The sequence below is a fragment of the Lissotriton vulgaris genome, chromosome 1_1, assembly GCF_964263255.1.
Source record: "Lissotriton vulgaris chromosome 1_1, aLisVul1.2, whole genome shotgun sequence".
Classification (NCBI taxonomy): Eukaryota; Metazoa; Chordata; class Amphibia; order Caudata; family Salamandridae; genus Lissotriton; species Lissotriton vulgaris.
In genome coordinates, this window is record NC_141685.1 from 1,201,997,836 (window position 1) to 1,202,017,365 (window position 19,530).

Consider the following 19,530-nt stretch of genomic DNA (forward strand, 5'->3'; position numbering starts at 1 on the left):
GTGCCTGAATATAATTTCTGTCAAAATGGAAGTAATGTGGATCACATTATGTTGGTCATGATAGATAATAAAAGACTGTCTGACTCAAACTCTACTAAAACCTGCTTTAGATCCTGGTGCTAGCAATGTTCTATACGAGGAAATTGCTGCCTTTGAGACTGAAATGCACCATCTCACTTATGAAAAATAGTGTTACATACTCAAGGAAGGAAGCTCATCTAACCTCTTCTACTGGACTCTGTATGTTGGACTCTGATACTCAAGATGGATTGTTGTTAAGGATATTCTGTCTTTGTACCTCAATCCCACTCTCAAAAAGGACACAGTGCTTTGACTGGTTCAGATTCCTTTACCATTCCCCCTCCTACGTGGCTGGCAGTCATGAATATAGATAGTAACCTACTGCATAACTTCTGATATCTCATCCTCCTGTGTGGTTAGCTTCCACAAGGACAATTGGTCCAGGGGTGTCTGACATAATAAAGCTAAAGCAAGAAGTTGTCTGACATGAGGTGCCATTCTGTTGCCTAGCAGTCTGACATCATAAAGCTAAAGCAAGATGTTTTCGGACTAGAGGGCCACTCTGTTGCATAGCAGCTGGCATCATGAAGTTTAAGGAAGATGTTGTCTGACATGAGAGCCACTCTGTTGCCTAACAAGGAGTAGGATACATTCATCCTGGTAATGAGATGAGTTGCAGGGTAGACAGGATGCCCAATGAAATGATGAGATGGTAAGAAGAAAGAAATTAGGACTTTATTTAAGACTTACACATTTGTATGAACGGAAGTTTGAGCATAAGAGTCTCCACTTCACCGTTGCTAAACTGATAGGATTTGGCTAAAGAGAAGATGCAAATGATCCTATTCATAGTTTCTATTATTCCCGTTAACTGTAGCATAACCCTTCCTCTCTCAACTTACCAGCTGCCTTAATTGCTACTGGTGTACCATATCCTAAAACAAAGGAAGTGAGAAGGGTGCGCTGACACTTGGCTGGCAAAATATTTATATCCCATTGTACGTGCTACAATTGTTTAGAGAGTGTTAGCAAATGAGGCAAGGGAATGCAGAGAAGTATGGGAGGTTATAAACACAAATTGAGATTTGATTTTTTTATTGAGCTGTTGATTTTTACAATAAAACAGACTCCATAGTATTGATCTGGTTACCCTTTATAAAAATCTAAACTTTTTGTATTGCTTATACGAAATGTACTAACAGTGGACTTTTCCATCTGCAGATTATACTGAATGACCAGCAGTGGCAGTGTTTCTCAGCAGAGTTTCTCTGAATTGCCGAGACTGAAGCAAAAAAAAAAAAGGAAGTCTTCTGGCATACTGCATCATTTTACCAATTTATGTGGTAAGTAAAACTCCCAATCATTCTTTTAGGCATTAACACAATGTTAATAGCATCGGAATGTCCTCACTACTTTATAGTGGGAGCCTGTGCCTGAATACAATTTCTGTCAAGATGGAAGTAATGTGGATCACATTATGTTGGTCATGATAGATAATAAAAGACTGTCTGACTCAAACTCTACTAAAACCTGCTTTAGATCCTGGTGCTAGCAATGTTCTATACGAGGATATTGCTGCCTTTGAGACTGAAATGCACCATCTCACTTATGAAAAATAGTGTTACATACTCAAGGAAGGAAGCTCATCTAACCTCTTTTCCTGGACTCTGTATGTTGGACTCTGATACTCAAGATGGATTGTTGTTAAGGATAATCTGTCTTTGTACCTCAATTCCATTCTCAAAAAGGACACAGTGCTTTGACTGGTTCAGATTCCTTTACCATTTCCCCTCCTACGTGGCTGGCAGTCATGAATACAGATAGTAACCTACTGCATAACTTCTGATATCTCATCCTCCTGTGTGGTTAGCTTCCACAAGGACAATTGGTCCAGGGGTGTCTGACATCATAAAGCTAAAGCAAGAAGTTGTATGACATGAGGTGCCATTCTGTTGCCTAGCAGTCTGACATCATAAAGCTAAAGCAAGATGTTTTCGGACTAGAGGGCCACTCTGTTGCATAGCAGCTGGCTTCATGAAGTTAAAGGAAGATGTTGTCTGACAAGAGAGCCACTCTGTTGCCTAACAAGGAGTAGGATACATTCATCCTGGTAATGAGATGAGTTGCAGGGTAGACAGGATGCCCAACGAAACGATGAGATGGTAAGAAGATAGAAATTAGGACTTTATTTAAGACTTACACATTTGTATGAACGGAAGTTTGACCATAAGAGTCTCCACTTCACCGTTGCTAAACTGATAGGATTTGGCTAAAGAGAAGATGCAAATGATCCTATTCATAGTTTCTATTATTCCCGTTAACTGTAGCATAACCCTTCCTCTCTCAACTTACCAGCTGCCTTAATTGCTACTGGTGTACCATATCCTAAAACAAAGGAAGTGAGAAGGGTGCGCTGACACTTGGCTGGCAAAATATTTATATCCCATTGTACGTGCTACAATTGTTTAGAGAGTGTTAGCAAATGAGGCAAGGGAATGCAGAGAAGTATGGGAGGTTATAAACACAAATTGAGATTTGATTTTTTTATTGAGCTGTTGATTTTTACAATAAAACAGACTCCATAGTATTAATCTGGTTACCCTTTATAAAAATCTAAACTTTTTGTATTGCTTATACTAAATGTACTAACAGTGGACTTTTCCATCTGCAGATTATACTGAATGACCAGCAGTGGCAGTGTTTCTCAGCAGAGTTTCTCTGAATTGCCGAGACTGAAGCAAAAAAAAAAAAAGGAAGTCTTCTGGCATACTGCATCATTTTACCAATTTATGTGGTAAGTAAAACTCCCAATCATTCCTTTAGGCATTAACACGATGTTAATAGCATCGGAATGTCCTCACTACTTTATAGTGGGAGCCTGTGCCTGAATATAATTTCTGTCAAGATGGAAGTAATGTGGATCACATTATGTTGGTCATGATGGATAATAAAAGACTGTCTGACTCAAACTCTACTAAAACCTGCTTTAGATCCTGGTGCTAGCAATGTTCTATACGAGGAAATTGCTGCCTTTGAGACTGAAATGCACCATCTCACTTATGAAAAATAGTGTTACATACTCAAGGAAGGAAGCTCATCTAACCTCTTCTCCTGGACTCTGTATGTTGGACTCTGATACTCAAGATGGATTGTTGTTAAGGATAATCTGTCTTTGTACCTCAATCCCATTCTCAAAAAGGACACAGTGCTTTGACTGGTTCAGATTCCTTTACCATTTCCCCTCCTACGTGGCTGGCAGTCATGAATACAGATAGTAACCTACTGCATAACTTCTGATATCTCATCCTCCTGTGTGGTTAGCTTCCACAAGGACAATTGGTCCAGGGGTGTCTGACATCATAAAGCTAAAGCAAGAAGTTGTATGACATGAGGTGCCATTCTGTTGCCTAGCAGTCTGACATCATAAAGCTAAAGCAAGATGTTTTCGGACTAGAGGGCCACTCTGTTGCATAGCAGCTGGCATCATGAAGTTAAAGGAAGATGTTGTCTGACAAGAGAGCCACTCTGTTGCCTAACAAGGAGTAGGATACATTCATCCTGGTAATGAGATGAGTTGCAGGGTAGACAGGATGCCCAACGAAACGATGAGATGGTAAGAAGATAGAAATTAGGACTTTATTTAAGACTTACACATTTGTATGAACGGAAGTTTGAGCATAAGAGTCTCCACTTCACCGTTGCTAAACTGATAGGATTTGGCTAAAGAGAAGATGCAAATGATCCTATTCATAGTTTCTATTATTCCCGTTAACTGTAGCATAACCCTTCCTCTCTCAACTTACCAGCTGGCTTAATTGCTACTGGTGTACCATATCCTAAAACAAAGGAAGTGAGAAGGGTGCGCTGACACTTGGCTGGCAAAATATTTATATCCCAATGTACGTGCTACAATTGTTTAGAGAGTGTTAGCAAATGAGGCAAGGGAATGCAGAGAAGTATGGGAGGTTATAAACACAAATTGAGATTTGATTTTTTTATTGAGCTGTTGATTTTTACAATAAAACAGACTCCATAGTATTGATCTGGTTACCCTTTATAAAAATCTAAACTTTTTGTATTGATTATACTAAATGTACTAACAGTGGAATTTTCCATCTGCAGATTATACTGAATGACCATCAGTGGCAGTGTTTCTCAGCAGAGTTTCTCTGAATTGCCGAGACTGAAGCAAAAAAAAAAAATGAAGTCTTCTGGCATACTGCATCATTTTACCAATTTATGTGGTAAGTAAAACTCCCAATCATTCTTTTAGGCATTAACACGATGTTAATAGCATCGGAATGTCCTCACTACTTTATAGTGGGAGCCTGTGCCTGAATACAATTTCTGTCAAGATGGAAGTAATGTGGATCACATTATGTTGGTCATGATAGATAATAAAAGACTGTCTGACTCAAACTCTACTAAAACCTGCTTTAGATCCTGGTGCTAGCAATGTTCTATACGAGGAAATTGCTGCCTTTGAGACTGAAATGCACCATCTCACTTATGAAAAATAGTGTTACATACTCAAGGAAGGAAGCTCATCTAACCTCTTCTCCTGGACTCTGTATGTTGGACTCTGATACTCAAGATGGATTGTTGTTAAGAATAATCTGTCTTTGTACCTCAATCCCACTCTCAAAAAGGACACAGTGCTTTGACTGGTTCAGATTCCTTTACCATTCCCCCTCCTACGTGGCTGGCAGTCATGAATACAGATAGTAACCTACTGCATAACTTCTGATATCTCATCCTCCTGTGTGGTTAGCTTCCACAAGGACAATTGGTCCAGGGGTGTCTGACATCATAAAGCTAAAGCAAGAAGTTGTATGACATGAGGTGCCATTCTGTTGCCTAGCAGTCTGACACCATAAAGCTAAAGCAAGATGTTTTCGGACTAGAGGGCCACTCTGTTGCATAGCAGCTGGCATCATGAAGTTAAAGGAAGATGTTGTCTGACATGAGAGCCACTCTGTTGCCTAACAAGGAGTAGGATACATTCATCCTGGTAATGAGATGAGTTGCAGGGTAGACAGGATGCCCAACGAAACGATGAGATGGTAAGAAGATAGAAATTAGGACTTTATTTAAGACTTACACATTTGTATGAACGGAAGTTTGAGCATAAGAGTCTCTACTTCATCGTTGCTGAACTGGTAGGATTTGGCTAAAGAGAAGATGCAAATGATGCTATTCATAGTTTCTATTATTCCCGTTAACTGTAGCATAACCCTTCCTCTATCAACTTACCAGCTGGCTTAATTGCTACTGGCGTACCATATCCTAAAACAAAGGAAGTGAGAAGGGTGCGCTGACACTTGGCTGGCAAAATATTTATATCCCAATGTACGTGCTACAATTGTTTAGAGAGTGTTAGCAAATGAGGCAAGGGAATGCAGAGAAGTATGAGAGGTTATAAACACAAATTGAGATTTGATTTTTTTATTGAGCTGTTGATTTTTACAATAAAACAGACTCCATAGTATTGATCTGGTTACCCTTTATAAAAATCTAAACTTTTTGTATTGCTTATACTAAATGTACTAACAGCGGACTTTTCCATCTGCAGATTATACTGAATGACCAGCAGTGGCAGTGTTTCTCAGCAGAGTTTCTCTGAATTGCCGAGACTGAAGCAAAAAAAAAAAGGAAGTCTTCTGGCATACTGCATCATTTTACCAATTTATGTGGTAAGTAAAACTCCCAATCATTCCTTTAGGCATTAACACGATGTTAATAGCATCGGAATGTCCTCACTACTTTATAGTGGGAGCCTGTGCCTGAATATAATTTCTGTCAAGATGGAAGTAATGTGGATCACATTATGTTGGTCATGATAGATAATAAAAGACTGTCTGACTCAAACTCTACTAAAACCTGCTTTAGATCCTGGTGCTAGCAATGTTCTATACGAGGATATTGCTGCCTTTGAGACTGAAATGCACCATCTCACTTATGAAAAATAGTGTTACATACTCAAGGAAGGAAGCTCATCTAACCTCTTTTCCTGGACTCTGTATGTTGGACTCTGATACTCAAGATGGATTGTTGTTAAGGATAATCTGTCTTTGTACCTCAATCCCACTCACAAAAAGGACACAGTGCTTTGACTGGTTCAGATTCCTTTACCATATCCCCTTCTACGTGGCTGGCAGTCATGAATACAGATAGTAACCTACTGCATAACTTCTGATATTTCATCCTCCTGTGTGGTTAGCTTCCACAAGGACAATTGGTCCAGGGGTGTCTGACATCATAAAGCTAAAGCAAGAAGTTGTATGACATGAGGTGCCATTCTGTTGCCTAGCAGTCTGACATCATAAAGCTAAAGCAAGATGTTTTCGGACTAGAGGGCCACTCTGTTGCATAGCAGCTGGCATCATGGAGTTTAAGAAAGATGTTGTCTGATAAGAGAGCCACTCTGTTGCCTAACAAGGAGTAGGATACATTCATCCTGGTAATGAGATGAGTTGCAGGGTAGACAGGATGCCCAATGAAACGATGAGATGGTAAGAAGAAAGAAATTAGGACTTTATTTAAGACTTACACATTTGTATGAACGGAAGTTTGAGCATAAGAGTCTCCACTTCACCGTTGCTAAACTGATAGGATTTGGCTAAAGAGAAGATGCAAATGATGCTATTCATAGTTTCTATTATTCCCGTTAACTGTAGCATAACCCTTCCTCTCTCAACTTACCAGCTGGCTTAATTGCTACTGGTGTACCATATCCTAAAACAAAGGAAGTGAGAAGGGTGCGCTGACACTTGGCTGGCAAAATATTTATATCCCAATGTACGTGCTACAATTGTTTAGAGAGTGTTAGCAAATGAGGCAAGGGAATGCAGAGAAGTATGAGAGGTTATAAACACAAATTGAGATTTGATTTTTTTATTGAGCTGTTGATTTTTACAATAAAACAGACTCCATAGTATTGATCTGGTTACCCTTTATAAAAATCTAAACTTTTTGTATTGATTATACGAAATGTACTAACAGTGGACTTTTCCATCTGCAGATTATACTGAATGACCAGCAGTGGCAGTGTTTCTCAGCAGAGTTTCTCTGAATTGCCGAGACTGAAGCAAAAAAAAAAAGGAAGTCTTCTGGCATACTGCATCATTTTACCAATTTATGTGGTAAGTAAAACTCCCAATCATTCTTTTAGGCATTAACACGATGTTAATAGCATCGGAATGTCCTCACTACTTTATAGTGGGAGCCTGTGCCTGAATACAATTTCTGTCAAGATGGAAGTAATGTGGATCACATTATGTTGGTCATGATAGATAATAAAAGACTGTCTGACTCAAACTCTACTAAAACCTGCTTTAGATCCTGGTGCTAGCAATGTTCTATACGAGAAAATTGCTGCCTTTGAGACTGAAATGCACCATCTCACTTATGAAAAATAGTGTTACATACTCAAGGAAGGAAGCTCATCTAACCTCTTCTCCTGGACTCTGTATGTTGGACTCTGATACTCAAGATGGATTGTTGTTAAGGATAATCTGTCTTTGTACCTCAATCCCATTCTCAAAAAGGACACAGTGCTTTGACTGGTTCAGATTCCTTTACCATTTCCCCTCCTACGTGGCTGGCAGTCATGAATACAGATAGTAACCTACTGCATAACTTCTGATATCTCATCCTCCTGTGTGGTTAGCTTCCACAAGGACAATTGGTCCAGGGGTGTCTGACATCATAAAGCTAAAGCAAGAAGTTGTATGACATGAGGTGCCATTCTGTTGCCTAGCAGTCTGACATCATAAAGCTAAAGCAAGATGTTTTCGGACTAGAGGGCCACTCTGTTGCATAGCAGCTGGCATCATGAAGTTAAAGGAAGATGTTGTCTGACAAGAGAGCCACTCTGTTGCCTAACAAGGAGTAGGATACATTCATCCTGGTAATGAGATGAGTTGCAGGGTAGACAGGATGCCCAACGAAACGATGAGATGGTAAGAAGATAGAAATTAGTACTTTATTTAAGACTTACACATTTGTATGAACGGAAGTTTGAGCATAAGAGTCTCCACTTCACCGCTGCTAAACTGATAGGATTTGGCTAAAGAGAAGATGCAAATGATCCTATTCATAGTTTCTATTATTCCCGTTAACTGTAGCATAACCCTTCCTCTCTCAACTTACCAGCTGCCTTAATTGCTACTGGTGTACCATATCCTAAAACAAAGGAAGTGAGAAGGGTGCGCTGACACTTGGCTGGCAAAATATTTATATCCCATTGTACGTGCTACAATTGTTTAGAGAGTGTTAGCAAATGAGGCAAGGGAATGCAGAGAAGTATGGGAGGTTATAAACACAAATTGAGATTTGATTTTTTTATTGAGCTGTTGATTTTTACAATAAAACAGACTCCATAGTATTGATCTGGTTACCCTTTATAAAAATCTAAACTTTTTGTATTGCTTATACGAAATGTACTAACAGTGGACTTTTCCATCTGCAGATTATACTGAATGACCAGCAGTGGCAGTGTTTCTCAGCAGAGTTTCTCTGAATTGCCGAGACTGAAGCAAAAAAAAAAAAGGAAGTCTTCTGGCATACTGCATCATTTTACCAATTTATGTGGTAAGTAAAACTCCCAATCATTCTTTTAGGCATTAACACAATGTTAATAGCATCGGAATGTCCTCACTACTTTATAGTGGGAGCCTGTGCCTGAATACAATTTCTGTCAAGATGGAAGTAATGTGGATCACATTATGTTGGTCATGATAGATAATAAAAGACTGTCTGACTCAAACTCTACTAAAACCTGCTTTAGATCCTGGTGCTAGCAATGTTCTATACGAGGATATTGCTGCCTTTGAGACTGAAATGCACCATCTCACTTATGAAAAATAGTGTTACATACTCAAGGAAGGAAGCTCATCTAACCTCTTTTCCTGGACTCTGTATGTTGGACTCTGATACTCAAGATGGATTGTTGTTAAGGATAATCTGTCTTTGTACCTCAATTCCATTCTCAAAAAGGACACAGTGCTTTGACTGGTTCAGATTCCTTTACCATTTCCCCTCCTACGTGGCTGGCAGTCATGAATACAGATAGTAACCTACTGCATAACTTCTGATATCTCATCCTCCTGTGTGGTTAGCTTCCACAAGGACAATTGGTCCAGGGGTGTCTGACATCATAAAGCTAAAGCAAGAAGTTGTATGACATGAGGTGCCATTCTGTTGCCTAGCAGTCTGACATCATAAAGCTAAAGCAAGATGTTTTCGGACTAGAGGGCCACTCTGTTGCATAGCAGCTGGCTTCATGAAGTTAAAGGAAGATGTTGTCTGACAAGAGAGCCACTCTGTTGCCTAACAAGGAGTAGGATACATTCATCCTGGTAATGAGATGAGTTGCAGGGTAGACAGGATGCCCAACGAAACGATGAGATGGTAAGAAGATAGAAATTAGGACTTTATTTAAGACTTACACATTTGTATGAACGGAAGTTTGACCATAAGAGTCTCCACTTCACCGTTGCTAAACTGATAGGATTTGGCTAAAGAGAAGATGCAAATGATCCTATTCATAGTTTCTATTATTCCCGTTAACTGTAGCATAACCCTTCCTCTCTCAACTTACCAGCTGCCTTAATTGCTACTGGTGTACCATATCCTAAAACAAAGGAAGTGAGAAGGGTGCGCTGACACTTGGCTGGCAAAATATTTATATCCCATTGTACGTGCTACAATTGTTTAGAGAGTGTTAGCAAATGAGGCAAGGGAATGCAGAGAAGTATGGGAGGTTATAAACACAAATTGAGATTTGATTTTTTTATTGAGCTGTTGATTTTTACAATAAAACAGACTCCATAGTATTAATCTGGTTACCCTTTATAAAAATCTAAACTTTTTGTATTGCTTATACTAAATGTACTAACAGTGGACTTTTCCATCTGCAGATTATACTGAATGACCAGCAGTGGCAGTGTTTCTCAGCAGAGTTTCTCTGAATTGCCGAGACTGAAGCAAAAAAAAAAAAAGGAAGTCTTCTGGCATACTGCATCATTTTACCAATTTATGTGGTAAGTAAAACTCCCAATCATTCTTTTAGGCATTAACACAATGTTAAAAGCATCGGAATGTCCTCACTACTTTATAGTGGGAGCCTGTGCCTGAATATAATTTCTGTCAAGATGGAAGTAATGTGGATCACATTATGTTGGACATGATAGATAATAAAAGACTGTCTGACTCAAACTCTACTAAAACCTGCTTTAGATCCTGGTGCTAGCAATGTTCTATACGAGGAAATTGCTGCCTTTGAAACTGAAATGCACCATCTCACTTATGAAAAATAGTGTTACATACTCAAGGAAGGAAGCTCATCTAACCTCTTCTCCTGGACTCTGTATGTTGGACTCTGATACTCAAGATGGATTGTTGTTAAGGATAATCTGTCTTTGTACCTCAATCCCACTCTCAAAAAGGACACAGTGCTTTGACTGGTTCAGATTCCTTTACCATTCCCCCTCCTACGTGGCTGGCAGTCATGAATACAGATAGTAACCTACTGCATAACTTCTGATATCTCATCCTCCTGTGTGGTTAGCTTCCACAAGGACAATTGGTCCAGGGGTGTCTGACATCATAAAGCTAAAGCAAGAAGTTGTATGACATGAGGTGCCATTCTGTTGCCTAGCAGTCTGGCATCATAAAGCTAAAGCAAGATGTTTTCGGACTAGAGGGCCACTCTGTTGCATAGCAGCTGGCATCATGGAGTTTAAGGAAGATGTTGTCTGACATGAGAGCCACTCTGTTGCCTAACAAGGAGTAGGATACATTCATCCTGGTAATGAGATGAGTTGCAGGGTAGACAGGATACCCAACGAAACGATGAGATGGTAAGAAGATAGAAATTAGGACTTTATTTAAGACTTACACATTTGTATGAACGGAAGTTTGAGCATAAGAGTCTCCACTTCACCGTTGCTAAACTGATAGGATTTGGCTAAAGAGAAGATGCAAATGATGCTATTCATAGTTTCTATTATTCCCGTTAACTGTAGCATAACCCTTCCTCTCTCAGCTAACCAGCTGGCTTAATTGCTACTGGCGTACCATATCCTAAAACAAAGGAAGTGAGAAGGGTGCGCTGACACTTGGCTGGCAAAATATTTATATCCCAATGTACGTGCTACAATTGTTTAGAGAGTGTTAGCAAATGAGGCAAGGGAATGCAGAGAAGTATGAGAGGTTATAAACACAAATTGAGATTTGATTTTTTTATTGAGCTGTTGATTTTTACAATAAAACAGACTCCATAGTATTGATCTGGTGACCCTTTATAAAAATCTAAACTTTTTGTATTGATTATACTAAATGTACTAACAGTGGACTTTTCCATCTGCAGATTATACTGAATGACCAGCAGTGGCAGTGTTTCTCAGCAGAGTTTCTCTGAATTGCCGAGACTGAAGCAAAAATAAAAAAAAGGAAGTCTTCTGGCATACTGCATCATTTTACCAATTTATGTGGTAAGTAAAACTCCCAATCATTCCTTTAGGCATTAACACGATGTTAATAGCATCGGAATGTCCTCACTACTTTATAGTGGGAGCCTGTGCCTGAATATAATTTCTGTCAAGATGGAAGTAATGTGGATCACATTATGTTGGTCATGATGGATAATAAAAGACTGTCTGACTCAAACTCTACTAAAACCTGCTTTAGATCCTGGTGCTAGCAATGTTCTATACGAGGAAATTGCTGCCTTTGAGACTGAAATGCACCATCTCACTTATGAAAAATAGTGTTACATACTCAAGGAAGGAAGCTCATCTAACCTCTTCTCCTGGACTCTGTATGTTGGACTCTGATACTCAAGATGGATTGTTGTTAAGGATAATCTGTCTTTGTACCTCAATCCCATTCTCAAAAAGGACACAGTGCTTTGACTGGTTCAGATTCCTTTACCATTTCCCCTCCTACGTGGCTGGCAGTCATGAATACAGATAGTAACCTACTGCATAACTTCTGATATCTCATCCTCCTGTGTGGTTAGCTTCCACAAGGACAATTGGTCCAGGGGTGTCTGACATCATAAAGCTAAAGCAAGAAGTTGTATGACATGAGGTGCCATTCTGTTGCCTAGCAGTCTGACATCATAAAGCTAAAGCAAGATGTTTTCGGACTAGAGGGCCACTCTGTTGCATAGCAGCTGGCATCATGAAGTTAAAGGAAGATGTTGTCTGACAAGAGAGCCACTCTGTTGCCTAACAAGGAGTAGGATACATTCATCCTGGTAATGAGATGAGTTGCAGGGTAGACAGGATGCCCAACGAAACGATGAGATGGTAAGAAGATAGAAATTAGGACTTTATTTAAGACTTACACATTTGTATGAACGGAAGTTTGAGCATAAGAGTCTCCACTTCACCGTTGCTAAACTGATAGGATTTGGCTAAAGAGAAGATGCAAATGATCCTATTCATAGTTTCTATTATTCCCGTTAACTGTAGCATAACCCTTCCTCTCTCAACTTACCAGCTGGCTTAATTGCTACTGGTGTACCATATCCTAAAACAAAGGAAGTGAGAAGGGTGCGCTGACACTTGGCTGGCAAAATATTTATATCCCAATGTACGTGCTACAATTGTTTAGAGAGTGTTAGCAAATGAGGCAAGGGAATGCAGAGAAGTATGGGAGGTTATAAACACAAATTGAGATTTGATTTTTTTATTGAGCTGTTGATTTTTACAATAAAACAGACTCCATAGTATTGATCTGGTTACCCTTTATAAAAATCTAAACTTTTTGTATTGATTATACTAAATGTACTAACAGTGGAATTTTCCATCTGCAGATTATACTGAATGACCATCAGTGGCAGTGTTTCTCAGCAGAGTTTCTCTGAATTGCCGAGACTGAAGCAAAAAAAAAAACGAAGTCTTCTGGCATACTGCATCATTTTACCAATTTATGTGGTAAGTAAAACTCCCAATCATTCTTTTAGGCATTAACACGATGTTAATAGCATCGGAATGTCCTCACTACTTTATAGTGGGAGCCTGTGCCTGAATACAATTTCTGTCAAGATGGAAGTAATGTGGATCACATTATGTTGGTCATGATAGATAATAAAAGACTGTCTGACTCAAACTCTACTAAAACCTGCTTTAGATCCTGGTGCTAGCAATGTTCTATACGAGGAAATTGCTGCCTTTGAGACTGAAATGCACCATCTCACTTATGAAAAATAGTGTTACATACTCAAGGAAGGAAGCTCATCTAACCTCTTCTCCTGGACTCTGTATGTTGGACTCTGATACTCAAGATGGATTGTTGTTAAGAATAATCTGTCTTTGTACCTCAATCCCACTCTCAAAAAGGACACAGTGCTTTGACTGGTTCAGATTCCTTTACCATTCCCCCTCCTACGTGGCTGGCAGTCATGAATACAGATAGTAACCTACTGCATAACTTCTGATATCTCATCCTCCTGTGTGGTTAGCTTCCACAAGGACAATTGGTCCAGGGGTGTCTGACATCATAAAGCTAAAGCAAGAAGTTGTATGACATGAGGTGCCATTCTGTTGCCTAGCAGTCTGACACCATAAAGCTAAAGCAAGATGTTTTCGGACTAGAGGGCCACTCTGTTGCATAGCAGCTGGCATCATGAAGTTAAAGGAAGATGTTGTCTGACATGAGAGCCACTCTGTTGCCTAACAAGGAGTAGGATACATTCATCCTGGTAATGAGATGAGTTGCAGGGTAGACAGGATGCCCAACGAAACGATGAGATGGTAAGAAGATAGAAATTAGGACTTTATTTAAGACTTACACATTTGTATGAACGGAAGTTTGAGCATAAGAGTCTCTACTTCATCGTTGCTGAACTGGTAGGATTTGGCTAAAGAGAAGATGCAAATGATGCTATTCATAGTTTCTATTATTCCCGTTAACTGTAGCATAACCCTTCCTCTATCAATGTACCAGCTGGCTTAATTGCTACTGGCGTACCATATCCTAAAACAAAGGAAGTGAGAAGGGTGCGCTGACACTTGGCTGGCAAAATATTTATATCCCAATGTACGTGCTACAATTGTTTAGAGAGTGTTAGCAAATGAGGCAAGGGAATGCAGAGAAGTATGAGAGGTTATAAACACAAATTGAGATTTGATTTTTTTATTGAGCTGTTGATTTTTACAATAAAACAGACTCCATAGTATTGATCTGGTTACCCTTTATAAAAATCTAAACTTTTTGTATTGCTTATACTAAATGTACTAACAGCGGACTTTTCCATCTGCAGATTATACTGAATGACCAGCAGTGGCAGTGTTTCTCAGCAGAGTTTCTCTGAATTGCCGAGACTGAAGCAAAAAAAAAAAGGAAGTCTTCTGGCATACTGCATCATTTTACCAATTTATGTGGTAAGTAAAACTCCCAATCATTCCTTTAGGCATTAACACGATGTTAATAGCATCGGAATGTCCTCACTACTTTATAGTGGGAGCCTGTGCCTGAATATAATTTCTGTCAAGATGGAAGTAATGTGGATCACATTATGTTGGTCATGATAGATAATAAAAGACTGTCTGACTCAAACTCTACTAAAACCTGCTTTAGATCCTGGTGCTAGCAATGTTCTATACGAGGATATTGCTGCCTTTGAGACTGAAATGCACCATCTCACTTATGAAAAATAGTGTTACATACTCAAGGAAGGAAGCTCATCTAACCTCTTTTCCTGGACTCTGTATGTTGGACTCTGATACTCAAGATGGATTGTTGTTAAGGATAATCTGTCTTTGTACCTCAATCCCACTCACAAAAAGGACACAGTGCTTTGACTGGTTCAGATTCCTTTACCATATCCCCTTCTACGTGGCTGGCAGTCATGAATACAGATAGTAACCTACTGCATAACTTCTGATATTTCATCCTCCTGTGTGGTTAGCTTCCACAAGGACAATTGGTCCAGGGGTGTCTGACATCATAAAGCTAAAGCAAGAAGTTGTATGACATGAGGTGCCATTCTGTTGCCTAGCAGTCTGACATCATAAAGCTAAAGCAAGATGTTTTCGGACTAGAGGGCCACTCTGTTGCATAGCAGCTGGCATCATGGAGTTTAAGAAAGATGTTGTCTGATAAGAGAGCCACTCTGTTGCCTAACAAGGAGTAGGATACATTCATCCTGGTAATGAGATGAGTTGCAGGGTAGACAGGATGCCCAATGAAACGATGAGATGGTAAGAAGAAAGAAATTAGGACTTTATTTAAGACTTACACATTTGTATGAACGGAAGTTTGAGCATAAGAGTCTCCACTTCACCGTTGCTAAACTGATAGGATTTGGCTAAAGAGAAGATGCAAATGATGCTATTCATAGTTTCTATTATTCCCGTTAACTGTAGCATAACCCTTCCTCTCTCAACTTACCAGCTGGCTTAATTGCTACTGGTGTACCATATCCTAAAACAAAGGAAGTGAGAAGGGTGCGCTGACACTTGGCTGGCAAAATATTTATATCCCAATGTACGTGCTACAATTGTTTAGAGAGTGTTAGCAAATGAGGCAAGGGAATGCAGAGAAGTATGAGAGGTTATAAACACAAATTGAGATTTGATTTTTTTATTGAGCTGTTGATTTTTACAATAAAACAGACTCCATAGTATTGATCTGGTTACCCTTTATAAAAATCTAAACTTTTTGTATTGATTATACGAAATGTACTAACAGTGGACTTTTCCATCTGCAGATTATACTGAATGACCAGCAGTGGCAGTGTTTCTCAGCAGAGTTTCTCTGAATTGCCGAGACTGAAGCAAAAAAAAAAGGAAGTCTTCTGGCATACTGCATCATTTTACCAATTTATGTGGTAAGTAAAACTCCCAATCATTCTTTTAGGCATTAACACGATGTTAATAGCATCGGAATGTCCTCACTACTTTATAGTGGGAGCCTGTGCCTGAATACAATTTCTGTCAAGATGGAAGTAATGTGGATCACATTATGTTGGTCATGATAGATAATAAAAGACTGTCTGACTCAAACTCTACTAAAACCTGCTTTAGATCCTGGTGCTAGCAATGTTCTATACGAGAAAATTGCTGCCTTTGAGACTGAAATGCACCATCTCACTTATGAAAAATAGTGTTACATACTCAAGGAAGGAAGCTCATCTAACCTCTTCTCCTGGACTCTGTATGTTGGACTCTGATACTCAAGATGGATTGTTGTTAAGGATAATCTGTCTTTGTACCTCAATCCCATTCTCAAAAAGGACACAGTGCTTTGACTGGTTCAGATTCCTTTACCATTTCCCCTCCTACGTGGCTGGCAGTCATGAATACAGATAGTAACCTACTGCATAACTTCTGATATCTCATCCTCCTGTGTGGTTAGCTTCCACAAGGACAATTGGTCCAGGGGTGTCTGACATCATAAAGCTAAAGCAAGAAGTTGTATGACATGAGGTGCCATTCTGTTGCCTAGCAGTCTGACATCATAAAGCTAAAGCAAGATGTTTTCGGACTAGAGGGCCACTCTGTTGCATAGCAGCTGGCATCATGAAGTTAAAGGAAGATGTTGTCTGACAAGAGAGCCACTCTGTTGCCTAACAAGGAGTAGGATACATTCATCCTGGTAATGAGATGAGTTGCAGGGTAGACAGGATGCCCAACGAAACGATGAGATGGTAAGAAGATAGAAATTAGTACTTTATTTAAGACTTACACATTTGTATGAACGGAAGTTTGAGCATAAGAGTCTCCACTTCACCGCTGCTAAACTGATAGGATTTGGCTAAAGAGAAGATGCAAATGATCCTATTCATAGTTTCTATTATTCCCGTTAACTGTAGCATAACCCTTCCTCTCTCAACTTACCAGCTGGCTTAATTGCTACTGGCGTACCATATCCTAAAACAAAGGAAGTGAGAAGGGTGCGCTGACACTTGGCTGGCAAAATATTTATATCCCAATGTACGTGCTACAATTGTTTAGAGAGTGTTAGCAAATGAGGCAAGGGAATGCAGAGAAGTATGAGAGGTTATAAACACAAATTGAGATTTGATTTTTTTATTGAGCTGTTGATTTTTACAATAAAACAGACTCCATAGTATTGATCTGGTGACCCTTTATAAAAATCTAAACTTTTTGTATTGATTATACTAAATGTACTAACAGTGGACTTTTCCATCTGCAGATTATACTGAATGACCAGCAGTGGCAGTGTTTCTCAGCAGAGTTTCTCTGAATTGCCGAGACTGAAGCAAAAATAAAAAAAAGGAAGTCTTCTGGCATACTGCATCATTTTACCAATTTATGTGGTAAGTAAAACTCCCAATCATTCTTTTAGGCATTAACACGATGTTAATAGCATCGGAATGTCCTCACTACTTTATAGTGGGAGCCTGTGCCTGAATACAATTTCTGTCAAGATGGAAGTAATGTGGATCACATTATGTTGGTCATGATAGATAATAAAAGACTGTCTGACTCAAACTCTACTAAAACCTGCTTTAGATCCTGGTGCTAGCAATGTTCTATACGAGGAAATTGCTGCCTTTGAGACTGAAATGCACCATCTCACTTATGAAAAATAGTGTTACATACTCAAGGAAGGAAGCTCATCTAACCTCTTCTCCTGGACTCTGTATGTTGGACTCTGATACTCAAGATGGATTGTTGTTAAGAATAATCTGTCTTTGTACCTCAATCCCACTCTCAAAAAGGACACAGTGCTTTGACTGGTTCAGATTCCTTTACCATTCCCCCTCCTACGTGGCTGGCAGTCATGAATACAGATAGTAACCTACTGCATAACTTCTGATATCTCATCCTCCTGTGTGGTTAGCTTCCACAAGGACAATTGGTCCAGGGGTGTCTGACATCATAAAGCTAAAGCAAGAAGTTGTATGACATGAGGTGCCATTCTGTTGCCTAGCAGTCTGACACCATAAAGCTAAAGCAAGATGTTTTCGGACTAGAGGGCCACTCTGTTGCATAGCAGCTGGCATCATGAAGTTAAAGGAAGATGTTGTCTGACATGAGAGCCACTCTGTTGCCTAACAAGGAGTAGGATACATTCATCCTGGTAATGAGATGAGTTGCAGGGTAGACAGGATGCCCAACGAAACGATGAGATGGTAAGAAGATAGAAATTAGGACTTTATTTAAGACTTACACATTTGTATGAACGGAAGTTTGAGCATAAGAGTCTCTACTTCATCGTTGCTGAACTGGTAGGATTTGGCTAAAGAGAAGATGCAAATGATGCTATTCATAGTTTCTATTATTCCCGTTAACTGTAGCATAACCCTTCCTCTATCAACTTACCAGCTGGCTTAATTGCTACTGGCGTACCATATCCTAAAACAAAGGAAGTGAGAAGGGTGCGCTGACACTTGGCTGGCAAAATATTTATATCCCAATGTACGTGCTACAATTGTTTAGAGAGTGTTAGCAAATGAGGCAAGGGAATGCAGAGAAGTATGAGAGGTTATAAACACAAATTGAGATTTGATTTTTTTATTGAGCTGTTGATTTTTACAATAAAACAGACTCCATAGTATTGATCTGGTTACCCTTTATAAAAATCTAAACTTTTTGTATTGCTTATACTAAATGTACTAACAGCGGACTTTTCCATCTGCAGATTATACTGAATGACCAGCAGTGGCAGTGTTTCTCAGCAGAGTTTCTCTGAATTGCCGAGACTGAAGCAAAAAAAAAAAGGAAGTCTTCTGGCATACTGCATCATTTTACCAATTTATGTGGTAAGTAAAACTCCCAATCATTCCTTTAGGCATTAACACGATGTTAATAGCATCGGAATGTCCTCACTACTTTATAGTGGGAGCCTGTGCCTGAATATAATTTCTGTCAAGATGGAAGTAATGTGGATCACATTATGTTGGTCATGATAGATAATAAAAGACTGTCTGACTCAAACTCTACTAAAACCTGCTTTAGATCCTGGTGCTAGCAATGTTCTATACGAGGATATTGCTGCCTTTGAGACTGAAATGCACCATCTCACTTATGAAAAATAGTGTTACATACTCAAGGAAGGAAGCTCATCTAACCTCTTTTCCTGGACTCTGTATGTTGGACTCTGATACTCAAGATGGATTGTTGTTAAGGATAATCTGTCTTTGTACCTCAATCCCACTCACAAAAAGGACACAGTGCTTTGACTGGTTCAGATTCCTTTACCATATCCCCTTCTACGTGGCTGGCAGTCATGAATACAGATAGTAACCTACTGCATAACTTCTGATATTTCATCCTCCTGTGTGGTTAGCTTCCACAAGGACAATTGGTCCAGGGGTGTCTGACATCATAAAGCTAAAGCAAGAAGTTGTATGACATGAGGTGCCATTCTGTTGCCTAGCAGTCTGACATCATAAAGCTAAAGCAAGATGTTTTCGGACTAGAGGGCCACTCTGTTGCATAGCAGCTGGCATCATGGAGTTTAAGAAAGATGTTGTCTGATAAGAGAGCCACTCTGTTGCCTAACAAGGAGTAGGATACATTCATCCTG